We start from the raw sequence: 12,010 nt of genomic DNA, 5'->3' as shown, positions 1-12,010 counted from the left end.
GTTTATTACCAAATAATGAATTCCAAGCAAATAGCATGTTCCTTTGTACTGCTGTTTAATTTTAGCTTATTTTCTCATCCTATGTGATCCTGTAATACTGATCAATTAAAATTAGTTTTGTCAGTTAAATATCTTTTCAAACTTAGTCTAAGACTTTTCCCCTTTTTGAATTTTTTCTTGGGTTTTTTGTATAGACATCCTTTGAGTATACAGACTTCATTTTTTTCTGTGGAGGTATTAACATATTAGCAACCCTCCAGAACCAGCTTTTCCCTTTTTTTCGAAACTAAGGAATAATAGTAGGATGTTTGCAATGGAGCTTTTATTCAACAAAACAGCAGTCATTTTGGAAATAAGTGGTCCTGAGCCTTGGTTGACTACAGGCGGACAGACCAAAGGAAGGTGGCTGCACTCTGCCTCAGCTGGAGGGATGTTTCCCTGAAGAACTGCACCTCTGTCCAGTTTCCAGCTTTCTTCACCTGTAATTTGCACGTGCCAGTCCCAGAGGGTTGATGTGTGTTGCAGCAGGAGGCAACTGGGGCACAGCAAGGAGAGCCTAAGCTGGGGCTGGACACTGTGCCTTGGAAACTGACACGAGTGGTCTTCCAGAAACCTGGCCCACAGGTGAAAAACTGGCTCTTTGTGGAAAAACATCAGTATGGCATGACCACTTTTTTCCATGGGATTTCTTTCCTGTCCTGGGAATCATGCAGTGTGGCTGCCTCTTCATGACAAACAGCCAAGGCCATCACCCTGTGGTGAAGGTCACTGTGTGCCTGCAGAGCTTGAGGGTGGGGTGGGTGATGAAGGGATCCAGCTTCAGCTTAGAATGTCTGCTGAAATGAACGTCAAAACACCTAGTACTTCAGCCGTGGAGGACTGCACCTGTAGTCTGTGGTTTCACAGTGAAATCCCTGGACAAGCTAAGCATGCACAGAGGTGTTCACAGGTCCTCAGCGTGAAATTTAAAAATACACATACAGAATTTCACTAGTAATTTTTGGTTTAATTTCTCTTTCTTGTTTTTTCCCCACAGGTTCACATGCGGACTTTTTGTACCCTTTCTTATTATGTTAAAACTGCAGCATCGTTCCCGGTTGTTTTGTTTGTGCTACTGAGAATTACCTCAATGGTCTGTGTAGAAGGTTTGATTTTTTTTGACAATCTTTTTCTTTAATAAATACCTTTTGCACTAGCCTACTTAAGGTAATAACAGCACTTGTAATAAGACTGCATTTCTTTATCAAATCCTATTTCCCCTTCTAGATACATTGAACATCTGTTTGGGATTTATTATTTTGGTTTCCATTCTCTGCCCTCCTGCTAAGGAATAAAGCATTTACCAGTTTTACTTGGCTCTGAAAAGTGAAAGGCAGCGTGGTCTCGTTGAAGTAACAGGACTAGAGGCCAAGGTCTGCCACTTCCTTCTGCTCACTTTGCAACAGAATCACTGGAAAAAGTTTGCCAGGCTTTGAGAGGTACTCACCAGCCAACTATTCCTGTTAATGACGATGATATTTGGAGCGCTGGGCGCATTTTAAAGCTATGATTTTCTATTTAGCTTGTATTTAAATGAAGTCAGAGCATTGCTTTACATTGGTGATGGAACGGGCAGGTTATGCTTGCAGCAGGTTTTAAAGCTGGTGAGTCCTTCCATTGCTTGTATCTGTCCCCTGGATACAGTTATCCCACCACCTTTCTTTCCTGCTTCCTTCAATGATGTTTTTCTCTTCTTTTGTTCCTTTGTTGTTCTGCCTCTTGTTATAGTAGAGGGGTTCTTTTGTATTTCCAGAGAGCTCTTTCACTCTCCAGATTCCTAACCCCGATGTCACTTTCAGCTTGGACACATCCTGTAGCTTTTCATGTTGTCTCAGCAGAGCAGCCATGGGATGGGCTGGATTATGTTGGTTTGATGCTCCTGTCAGTCTCTGCAAGCTCCACTTAAACCCACCTGAAGTCCCTGCAAACACAGACGGCCTGCATGTAGCCCTTAAGCAGGCATAACACAGGTGTTATCTCCCTTCCCAATCTGTTTAAAAGCACGGTATTGGTGACTTGCCCGAAAGACAGACCTGTGTCAACTGACTCTGCTTATGTGAAGTTCACTTCGTACTGTTGTTGTTCTCAATATTTTTAAGGCTTTTTAAATTGTACATTTATTATATAAATAGTCTTACAGAAATTCCAGAGCAGCACAGGCTCATGTTTAAGACTTCTGGATCTAGATTCGCCATACCTTGTTTTTTCTGCTGTCTCAGTACATTATTGACATTGAATAGTATTCACTTGCCAGCACGTGTTCTTGGAATAATCTAGCAGTACGCTAACAAGGCGTTTAGAAATTGTTATAAGAACTCATTTTTCAGATCCCAAACCCGTCATATTTACTCTTCCAGAACACTGATTTCAGTGATATTTTCCATCGTTCTGTTTAGCCAAGCGGTGCTAAGGAGAAAAAGACTGTGAGATTAGTTTCTGATGCTCTCCTGGACTCAGACTCACCGAGGTTGACAAGGGGTACAAGGATGGGGTGTGGAAGGAATCTGAAGCTGAAACAGATCATAGTGTACAGAGCTAAGGTGGTGTATCCAGAGCAACTCAAATACGTAGTTAGCATTAGGTCTTCTGAGTCCCAGTCCAAAACTTCAACTAGAAAATTAATCTTTGCATGTTCAGTGAATGCAACATTTATAGAGACAAAGAAATTATGAGAAATAAACTCTGTTTTTATCCCCCTCAAAGTTATTTTGGAATTTATATCAATTCTGCAGAATAAATGAATGAGATTAATACAAATATAACAATCAAGTTTGGGGGAGTGGGGTTTTTTTGGGTTTTTTGTGGTTTTGGGGTTTTTTTTCCTAACATGGTTTGGTTAAAATAATTATTTTTGTTCAGGAACTTAAAGGATATTAAAAAAATCGGTGTCTTTTGGATTATCAAAGTGTGGGAATGGAGCTGCTTTTACATCCAGAGCTGTTTAAGGGCTTACCTTTACCTGGCAACATAACGAGTATTTGCATAAGGCTTTGATCTAGGTGTCTGAATAGGACACCGTGGTAGTGTGCTAAGAATCACAGAAAGACGGCACAGTCGGTGTTGGAAGGCACCTCTGGAGATCACCCCCTCCAGCCCCCTGCTAAAGCAGGTCACCTACAGCACGTTGCACAGAATCGCATCCAGGCAGGTTCTGAATGTCTCCGGAGAAGGAGGCTCCTCCAGCTCTCTGGGCAGCACGTGCCAGTGAGCTGCCACCCTCAAGGTAAAGATGTTTTTCCTCACATTCAGATGAAACTCGCTGGGTTCCAGTTTGGGCCCGTTGATCCTCGTCCTGTCACTGGGCACCACTGAAAAAGAGCCTGGCCCCATCCTTTTGACACATGCCCTTAAGATATTTGCAGTCATGGACAAGATCCCCTCTCACAGGCACGGCTCTCCTAGCCTGTCCTCATAAGGGAGATGCGAGATGGTCCCCTCGTCAGCTTCGTACTCCTCCGCTGGACCCTCTCCAGTAGTTCCCTGTCTCTCTTGAACTGGGCAGCCCAGAACTGGGCACAGTACTCACATTAGTATCAAGTGTTCTGAATTTCTTCTCTCAGCTGCTTACTTCGCATTGTAACACGTTGCTATTTCATACGATTTTCATCGCCCAGGCAGACACTGGCACAGGTGAACCCTGCCTGCAAGCATCACTGAGCAAAGGGTTCTGAAAGCTAAACCAAAAAATTATTTACTGCTTTCTATACAACTCTATTTGCACACTTTTTTGCAAATCAGTTTCGTTATGCCACCAACTCTGCCAAATAATGTGTCAAGAGGTCTGCACCAATCCCAGGATATGACGATTTTTCAGTAGGGAGCTACTGTGGAAGTTTTCTTTTAGCAGCTTCCCCGAGTTCCCTGCAGACTCTATCGCCCAGCCATCTAGCAGCGTACGGACAGAAATGAATACTCCTTAAGGAAGCAAAAGGTATTAGCCAATTACAGGAACATCAGGCAAGTTACTGCATTCAAAGTTACCTTTGTGCTGCTTCTTCTGAGTGCTGGGAGGCGTGTGGAGGGCTTGGTAATAAATGTGAGGCTCTTTCAAGGCAATTACTCTCAATAAAAAATATTCTTGGCAGCAGAATACTTTCAACGAGAAAATGTATACCTACCTCATACAAGAAGTGAGATGCCAGAAACAGACACAGCAAATTGTGACAAATTGAGAGTCATGAGATGAAATGAGTGATGAAATTAGTAAATTTCCTCCATTGGCTGGCCTATTTAGGAAGGATACACCTCAGTAAAAAATAAACTGCCAAGCCACAGTAACGTAAAAATGTGAACACCTGTGCCAGAGATGTGTGTCACCTTACGCCAAATTAGACGCAAGAACAGTAAGTAGGGGAGAGGCAGTTTAGCAGAACAGGCAGAGAAAGCAGCTCTAATTTCCCTTTTTGACATGGTAAAAAAAATATATAAATTAAATTGGAAGGCAGCACATATTGCATACGATAGCAGGTGAAAAGTATAGTGTAATACAAACATACACTGCAAAAGTGAAACCTAGCCACAAATAATTAAGACATCTAATTACCTTTTTTTTTTTTTCATTTTTGGATGACACTTCTTTGCAGCATTTTGCTCTTTCAAGGGAAATAAAAAAGCAATTAGAGTAGAGCTGAAGGGAAATGTTGATTCTGATTTTCCGACAAAGGGCTTTCCAAAGCCCTTAGCTGTTACCCAAACATCTTTCTGATGCCAGTAGTGGTGGGTGCTACCTGTCTGTGAGTTACCTATGGCGAGCAGAAGTTTGAATGAGGGTTAATCAGAATAGTAATGTGCCACAAAGGAGGATCTTTTGAAGGCAATTGCTCATGAAAGAGAGAAGTAGAACACACAGGGAGCAATGGGAAACAGGCAGGGCAGGTCATATGCAGTTACTTCCTAGCCTCAGGTCTGTGTTTTTATAAAACCAGAAATGCTTTTGCTTATTTGCAAAGAACGTGTGGAGAAAAAGCAAAAGCCTTTGCTTGGCTGCAGGTTGGGAAAATTGCCTGTGAAGGTAATTCTTAGTATTTCCGCCATTACTGGCCAAGTGGATGAAGGGGAGTCCTGTGGCAAGGCTACGGCAGTAGGCAAAGGGATCTTTGTTCTCTGGCTAGATCTAGTCAAACAAGTTGTTGCAGTCTTCCCCACTACCTTACATCTCCCAGTGCCTCAGTCTCTTAAAGGAGAACAGTGTTAACAGTGAAGAGCGGGTGAGATCTACATAGCGTCATTGTAGTACCCTTAGCCCGTATTGTAGGAAACAACAGCATTTCAGGTTGTGGCTGTACTGCCACTTAGCTGGGGGTTTGACTCCGTGTCTCAGCTCCACTCCACTCCTTACACTTTGCTTTGGCAGAGTCTAGCCCAGGCAGCTGCCTTCAGGCCTGAGTTTTGTCTTGCATTTCAGCTGCACAGAGAGGGTGAAGGCATGGCTGCTGATAGTCAGTCCAAGGGCAGGTGTTCTTTTCAAATGCTCCTCTCACAATGAGCTTTGGAGGAATGAGCTTCCATCAAGCCAAATATCTTAAACTTTAGAAAACACAGAGAGGTCTTTGAAGTGGAAGTCCCTTCAAAGGGGCAAACGAGTGTTGTTACTTCCACATTGCTGGCTGCTGAGTGTAAAAATTCAGAAATAGTTGTGGCCCTGCTTTGGAAGGGAAGAAGATGCTTTATGAGATTGCAGTTAGGCAGCAGTGGCTGTGTATCCAAAAGGTAGCCATCCAAACCTTCAGTCTGCCAGCAAGAGAGCAACACTTGCGTGTAGTTCATTGGGATGTGGTGGCAGTCCTGATTTCAACAAGTCACTTTGCCTTTCTCAGAGTGGATTCTTTTTTTAATTCCTGCAGCCCTGCCTAATTTGTCACATGCATGATTGCGAACAATTGAAATAGCTAATGAACTTAAGTCAATTAATGACAATGCTTCCAAATAGAAGTGGTTAGCTTAGCTTCTTTATACCTGCCATTTACAGCAGATGCTGCAATGGATGGTGATCCTAACAATCACTTTTTGGAAAGACTGGGGCAGCTGCCCTATCCAGCCTGCTTAACATTCATCCTCCAGGTAGCTCCCACTGCCGCAGCGGGAGGCATGGGCTCCCTCACCAGGACAGTGCATTAGCAAGGGCATTAGAAACAGCACACTGCAACAGCTGATATTTTCCCAGGTTTGATAACACAAACATGAATTAACCTTAAACATCACAAGCTGTCCTAGCTCCCCGAGGACTGTTCTGTAGCTGTGAATTTCCCCTCAGTAATGACAGGCTTGAGTTTTACGTATTCCATGCAAACCACAGGGCATTGTTGGAAAGTACAGCCTGCACGTGGAGACAATTTCAGTTGATGGTTCAATGTGCTGGTGGCTAAGAGCTTTCTAGTTTGAGGGCTGTGTGTGTGACCATGTTTTCTCAAGTAGAGGACATGTAGGACAAGGATGGGTAAAACTTTGTAAGTTTGCTCCATTTGAGGTGTTCCATCATTGGCCACCATCGTTGCTTAATTTTCTATTAACGCCTGCCAGTGCTTCATCCCTGCCTGCTGGCCTGAACTCTTTGGGGGCACCTCAGCAGCAGGGCCAGGCTGGCAGCCCTGGAAAAGAGCAGGAGAAAGAAGGTTTGTGTGCTGTATGGCTGGGTGTGATCAAAAGGAACAAGATCTCTTTGCGCCTGATGCTGAAATCCCAGAGAAGGGTCCCCTTGCTTGGCATGCTGCCTGGGATGGAACGAAGAGGAAAAATAGGCTGGGTCCTGAAGGATTTTTTGTCTGCGGCAGGCAGGGAGTGTCTTGTCTTGAGGAGAGTGGTCTCAATGTCATCTAATCTTTGCCAGGACTGCTGGTTTGGAGAAAGGACCATTTTTACTTCTTGCCAGTAAGGCTGGCATTCAGGGCTGTTCATAATCTGTACACCAATTATTCCAGCGAGGCTCCAGCTCAGGAAGGAGAAGTCGCCTTCGCTGTGCCCATGAGGAGCCGTGGTGCAGCGGACAGTGCAAGGGCGGGAGCTGGGAGAGCTGCGTTTTGCCTCCAGCTGCAGCAATGGCCTGAGCTGCTGAAGCTCGCTTCCACCAGTGCCTCATTTTCCCCGCCTAAAAACCTCGGAAAGTCATGTGGCCTCGAGGACTTTGGGATTTATGGAGACCCAGGTGGGACTTTGCTATTGAGTGTTGGTGGACGTGTGGGATCACAGGAATTCCAGCTGGCACTGAGAGATTTGCAGGGAGGACTTCCAATCCCAGGACTGAAGGCTCCAAAGCAAAGTTCTCCTGGTAAGATGTAAAGCATTATTTCTGGTCTGTGATACCTGCCCATCAGTCAAGATAAAAACCCTGCTGCGTTGGGTTATTGAGGGCTCTCCTGGAAACAATCTGTCTGGTAAAATTTCTGTCTGACATACTCGAGTATATATATATATATATTTATATATATATGTATGTGTATATATATATATATATGTATGTATGTATGTGTATGCATTTCTGTCTGGTATAGTGCACTCTGCATATCTGAATATATTTATATACATGTATATTGTTATAAAATTTTAAGCACTCTAAAAGAAAATGGGTACTGGTAGTCCAAAGGGGGTATTTTAAAGAAATCTCTGTTGGAATGTATTTTGGGACATTGGAAACAAATAGGGGGTGGTTCTGGGGGAAATGTAACTAAAGGCAACCTGGCTAAAAACTGTAATCTGTGGTGGCCATTGTATAAACTGGATGATGCAGGAAAATGGCCAATGAACAGCACTTTGAATTATACGATGTTACAGCTGATGTTTTCTTTTAAGGCAAGAAATGGGACAAAGTTTGATATACTGATATGTTTTCCACTGTAAAGAACCAACCTGAATGGCAAAGAGAGTGTGGTATAAATTTACCTCCCAGTGGTGCTTTTGTCTTGGCTTTGGAAAAGGAGAAGAACAGGTGCTGCTCTGCTTGTAGTATAGGACAGGGATGTTTAAATTGTATGAACAAAAGAAAGATGATGATTTAGAGATAATGGTTGCTCCTTGGCAGAGACTATGAGAGAGTTCTGACGAGGATGTTAGTGATGTGAGCAAGGTAATAGAAAGTGGTGGCAGGTGAGCAGATGAGGCTGGTGGCAGGGCAAGTGGCTGTGGACAGGGAGAGCAATTTAGGGGGCAGAAGGTTTTAGCTCAGTAGCAGGGCGGGCGTGGGCCAAATGAAATGAAGGACCCATGAGAGTGAGAGTCCTGTTTTCAATAACAGGCTTCAGTAATTGGAAAGCAACTGCTGGAAATTACAGGAACGACCCCGAGAAGGTGGGTGGTGCTTTTGAAATTATAGTCGTTGAAACACCAGATCCAGACTGGAAGGATATAGAGGCAATAATGCAGGTTTTGTTTGATAGCACTGAGAAGGAGATGACTCTTCGAGCAGCTAGAATACATGTGGAAGCTCAGGTTAAGTCAGGAGCTTTACAAGGAACTGTGGAGCATCATTTCCCCTCTGTTGATCCGAATTGGGACCTGAATATTAACGCACACAGGATATTTTATAACTCAGTATCAGAAATGGATTTTGTTTGGCATTCAAAATGCTGTGCCTAAGGCAATAAACATGTCTAAATTGCAGAGGTTAGGCAAGACAGAGTCCCCCCACAGATTTCCTGAATAGAATGAAGTATCCCACAAATATACAAATATTAACCCTGAATCAGAAGAAGGACAAGATCAATTAGCCTCTCTATTTGTGGACCAATCCTCAGATAATATTAGAAGAAAATTATAAAGTCCAAGGAAATGATGCTTGAGATTGGGGAAAGTTGTTAGTTGTTGACTGGATTGCATATAGAAATAGAGAGAGTCAAAAGGAAAGAGTAAACAGCAGATTGGTGGTGGTATCAGAGGACAATACTACGATCTGGAGAAGGGTCTGAGGATGGGGTGGACCCCCAAGAGAGGGACTCTAGCCTGGGCCTTGGTTGCGTGATAATCAGTGTGCACAGTGCAAAAGGGATGGATACTGGGAACAAGAGTGTCTGCTTAAGAATTGGACCCCCTCTGCCCCCTTGCTCCCAGTAACCAAGGAACGAGGGGGAGCGGAGGAGTCTCTCCCAGCAGAACCTCTGGTTAAAGCAGGGCTTGGAAATGACAAGTTGAACTTTCAGTAGATACTTGGGCTACTTACTCTGTTCTGAACACTTTAAGGTGGGAAGTGAGCAATAAGAATATAAGTATTGCTGGTATTACAGGGACTCGTGAAACTCAGCCATTCTTTAAACCTTTAACAACGAAGCTGTGAAAACAGTGGGTTACTTATCAGGTTTTATATTTGCTGAATTCTCCAAAACCATTATTAGGGAGAGATGTACTCGAAAAATTGGAAGCAGAAATTTGAAAAATGTGGAAATAGAAATTTTAATTTTGGAAACTAAATATGTCAGGGCAGCAGCTTCGTTATTATAGGATATGATCTCTTGAAAGGAAGAAGATATTTCCGGAGGTCGAAGATGCTGTGATTCCTATTGTATGGGCTAGAGAGGTTCCAAGAAAATCCAAATGGTCAAAGCCAGTAAGGACTGACTTAAAGCCAGGATCATCCATGGTAAGAATTAAACAATATCCCCTAAAGCTGGAAGCTAGGAATGGGCTGGTACCAATAGTTTAGAAAATCTTGGAAGTACAAACTGTTGGTGGAGTATGAGTCAAAACCCAACACCTGTATTTTGTCATTTAAAAAGGCCAAGGCTGAAGATTACTGATTGGTGCAGGATTTAAGATCAATAAATCAAATAACTTGAGATATTTAACCTGTAGTAGCAAATCCGTGTACATAATAAATAATCCTTACAGGGAACAGGGATGGTGTACAGTTTTCCATTTAAAGGATGCCTTTTTCTGTATTCCCCTGGGCACTGACAGTCAGGAGCTTTTTGCTTTCAAATAGGAAAATCCAGAAATAGGACAGAAAACACAAAGCTTTAAAAATAGTCTGACAATCCTTGGAAATCAGTTGGCAAAGGAGTTAGAAATTTGGAGAACAGAAAATTATCGGGGACCAGTTCTACAATATGCAGATGATATTCTGATCACAGCAGAGACTAGAGAACTGTGTCTTCCCCTGACGATAAGCCTTCTCAATTTCTTGGGAATTAGCGGATATCAAGTATCAGAGTATAAGGCTCAAGTTATCCAGGAGTGAGTTATGTATTTGGGGGTTGAAATCCTGAAAGGCCAGAGACAATTGGGATCTAAACAGAAAGAGGCTGTTTGCCACCTCCCAGAGCCTAAAACTCTCAAGGGATGATGGGCATTTCTCAGAATGATCGGATGCTGTTGGCCTTGAAGAGCCAACTATGGATGATTCATGAAACCTTGGTATGAGCTACTGAAAACTTCCTGCAATGGGTCTATTGATGGGACAGAAGAGGGTAAAGCTGCTTTCAGGTGGCTGAAGCAAACCTGTGGAGGCCCCCACACTGGGAATCCCGACGTAACAAAGACTTTTGAACTTTTTACTCCTCAGAGAAAAGGTATTGCTTTAGGAGTTCTGGCACAATTTTTAGGGCCTCAGCGGCAGGCTGGAGCTTACTTCTCCAAACAGCCGGGTGATGTGAGCTCAGGGTGGCCTGGATGCCTTAAAGCAGCAGCAGCAGCAGCAGCACCTGTGCTACTGATGCAGGAGGCCCGTAGGTTCACCGTGGGGCAGAAGGTAACCGTCTCTGTACCACAGTGGTCATCATGGTACTAGAATGAAAAGGAGGACATCGGTTGGCCCCCTGCAGAATGTTAAACAAACGGGTGGTATTAGTAGAATGAAGTGACATATGTCTTAGAACTACTTCAGTTATTACCCCTGCTGTGTTTGTTTCTCTATTATAAAATGTCCTTCAAACCAACATCTTCATTCAGACAAACTTTCCTTTTGATTAAAAGGCGCTTTTTGAAGGAAAATGTTCTAAGAAAACATAAACTGATTGGAAAATGTGACCAGCTGTCATTGCTACTGTGTGCCAAGAGTATGCCAACATGTCCCTTTCTTGGAGGGCAGCAGGAAAAGGGAAGTTGCCTGAGCTTTTTTTTATCTAACAATTCAACAGGTCACTGGCTGCTCAAAGGTTACTGGTAAGAATTCACAGGCAAGGCTCCAGAAATGGTCAAATGACCTAATTAATCAAATGAAATAATACAGAGGAAAGAGCCTCTAGGTTGCCCCAAGGGTGATTTGGATTGGATATTAGGAAAACATGCTTCCCCGAAAGGGCTGTTAAACATTGGAACAGGCTGCCCAGGGAAGTGGTTGAGTTACCATTGCCAGAAGGATTTAAAAGACATGTAGATGTGGCACTTAGGGACATGGCTTAATGGTGAACTTGGTGGTGCTGCATAAACAGTTGGATCTGATGACCTTAAGGGTCTTTTCCAAGCTAAACAATTTTATGATTCTATGAAAATTTGTGGGATCATCCTTCCCACAGGGATGCTGATAGACTTTTGCCTTAACCACACATACCAGAAGATCCTGAGGGAAGAGAATGGCGCAGTAGTTGATATTCTTTTTTTTGTCAATGGTGGACCACCGAGAACTGGAATGGAAGTTTTGCTCCCACCCCTAATGTACACAGGGTGGTTGTATCTGCCACCCAGGGGATGGAGTGGGGCACACAACAGCTGGTGGGGTCCCAGAGACCTGCCATGAGGTTTGGCTACAGGTAACCCAGGGGACAGGATACTGGCTCTAGGATGCTTCTCATCACGCCCAGACTGGCAGGTTAGCATCTGTAGCTGATATTCACTGGTCCTCAAAAGGACTTGGGAGCAGGAGGGAAATGCCCTTTTTATTGTGCCATGGACTGAGGAATTGGCACCTTCCATGAAAGCAAGAGCATTGCACAGCTGGGGAACAGCCTGCAATCTGCAGCCAACTCAAATGATGACACAGCTAAAGAAGGGAAGGAGGGATTGTGCAGAGCCAGACCTTCACTCTGGGAGACAAGGGGTGAATTTTCTA

Source organism: Falco biarmicus, chromosome Z (assembly GCF_023638135.1).
Source record: "Falco biarmicus isolate bFalBia1 chromosome Z, bFalBia1.pri, whole genome shotgun sequence".
In the NCBI taxonomy this organism is placed as follows: Eukaryota; Metazoa; Chordata; class Aves; order Falconiformes; family Falconidae; genus Falco; species Falco biarmicus.
The sequence above is the reverse complement of the archived record's forward strand: the minus strand, read 5'-3'. Positions refer to the sequence as shown.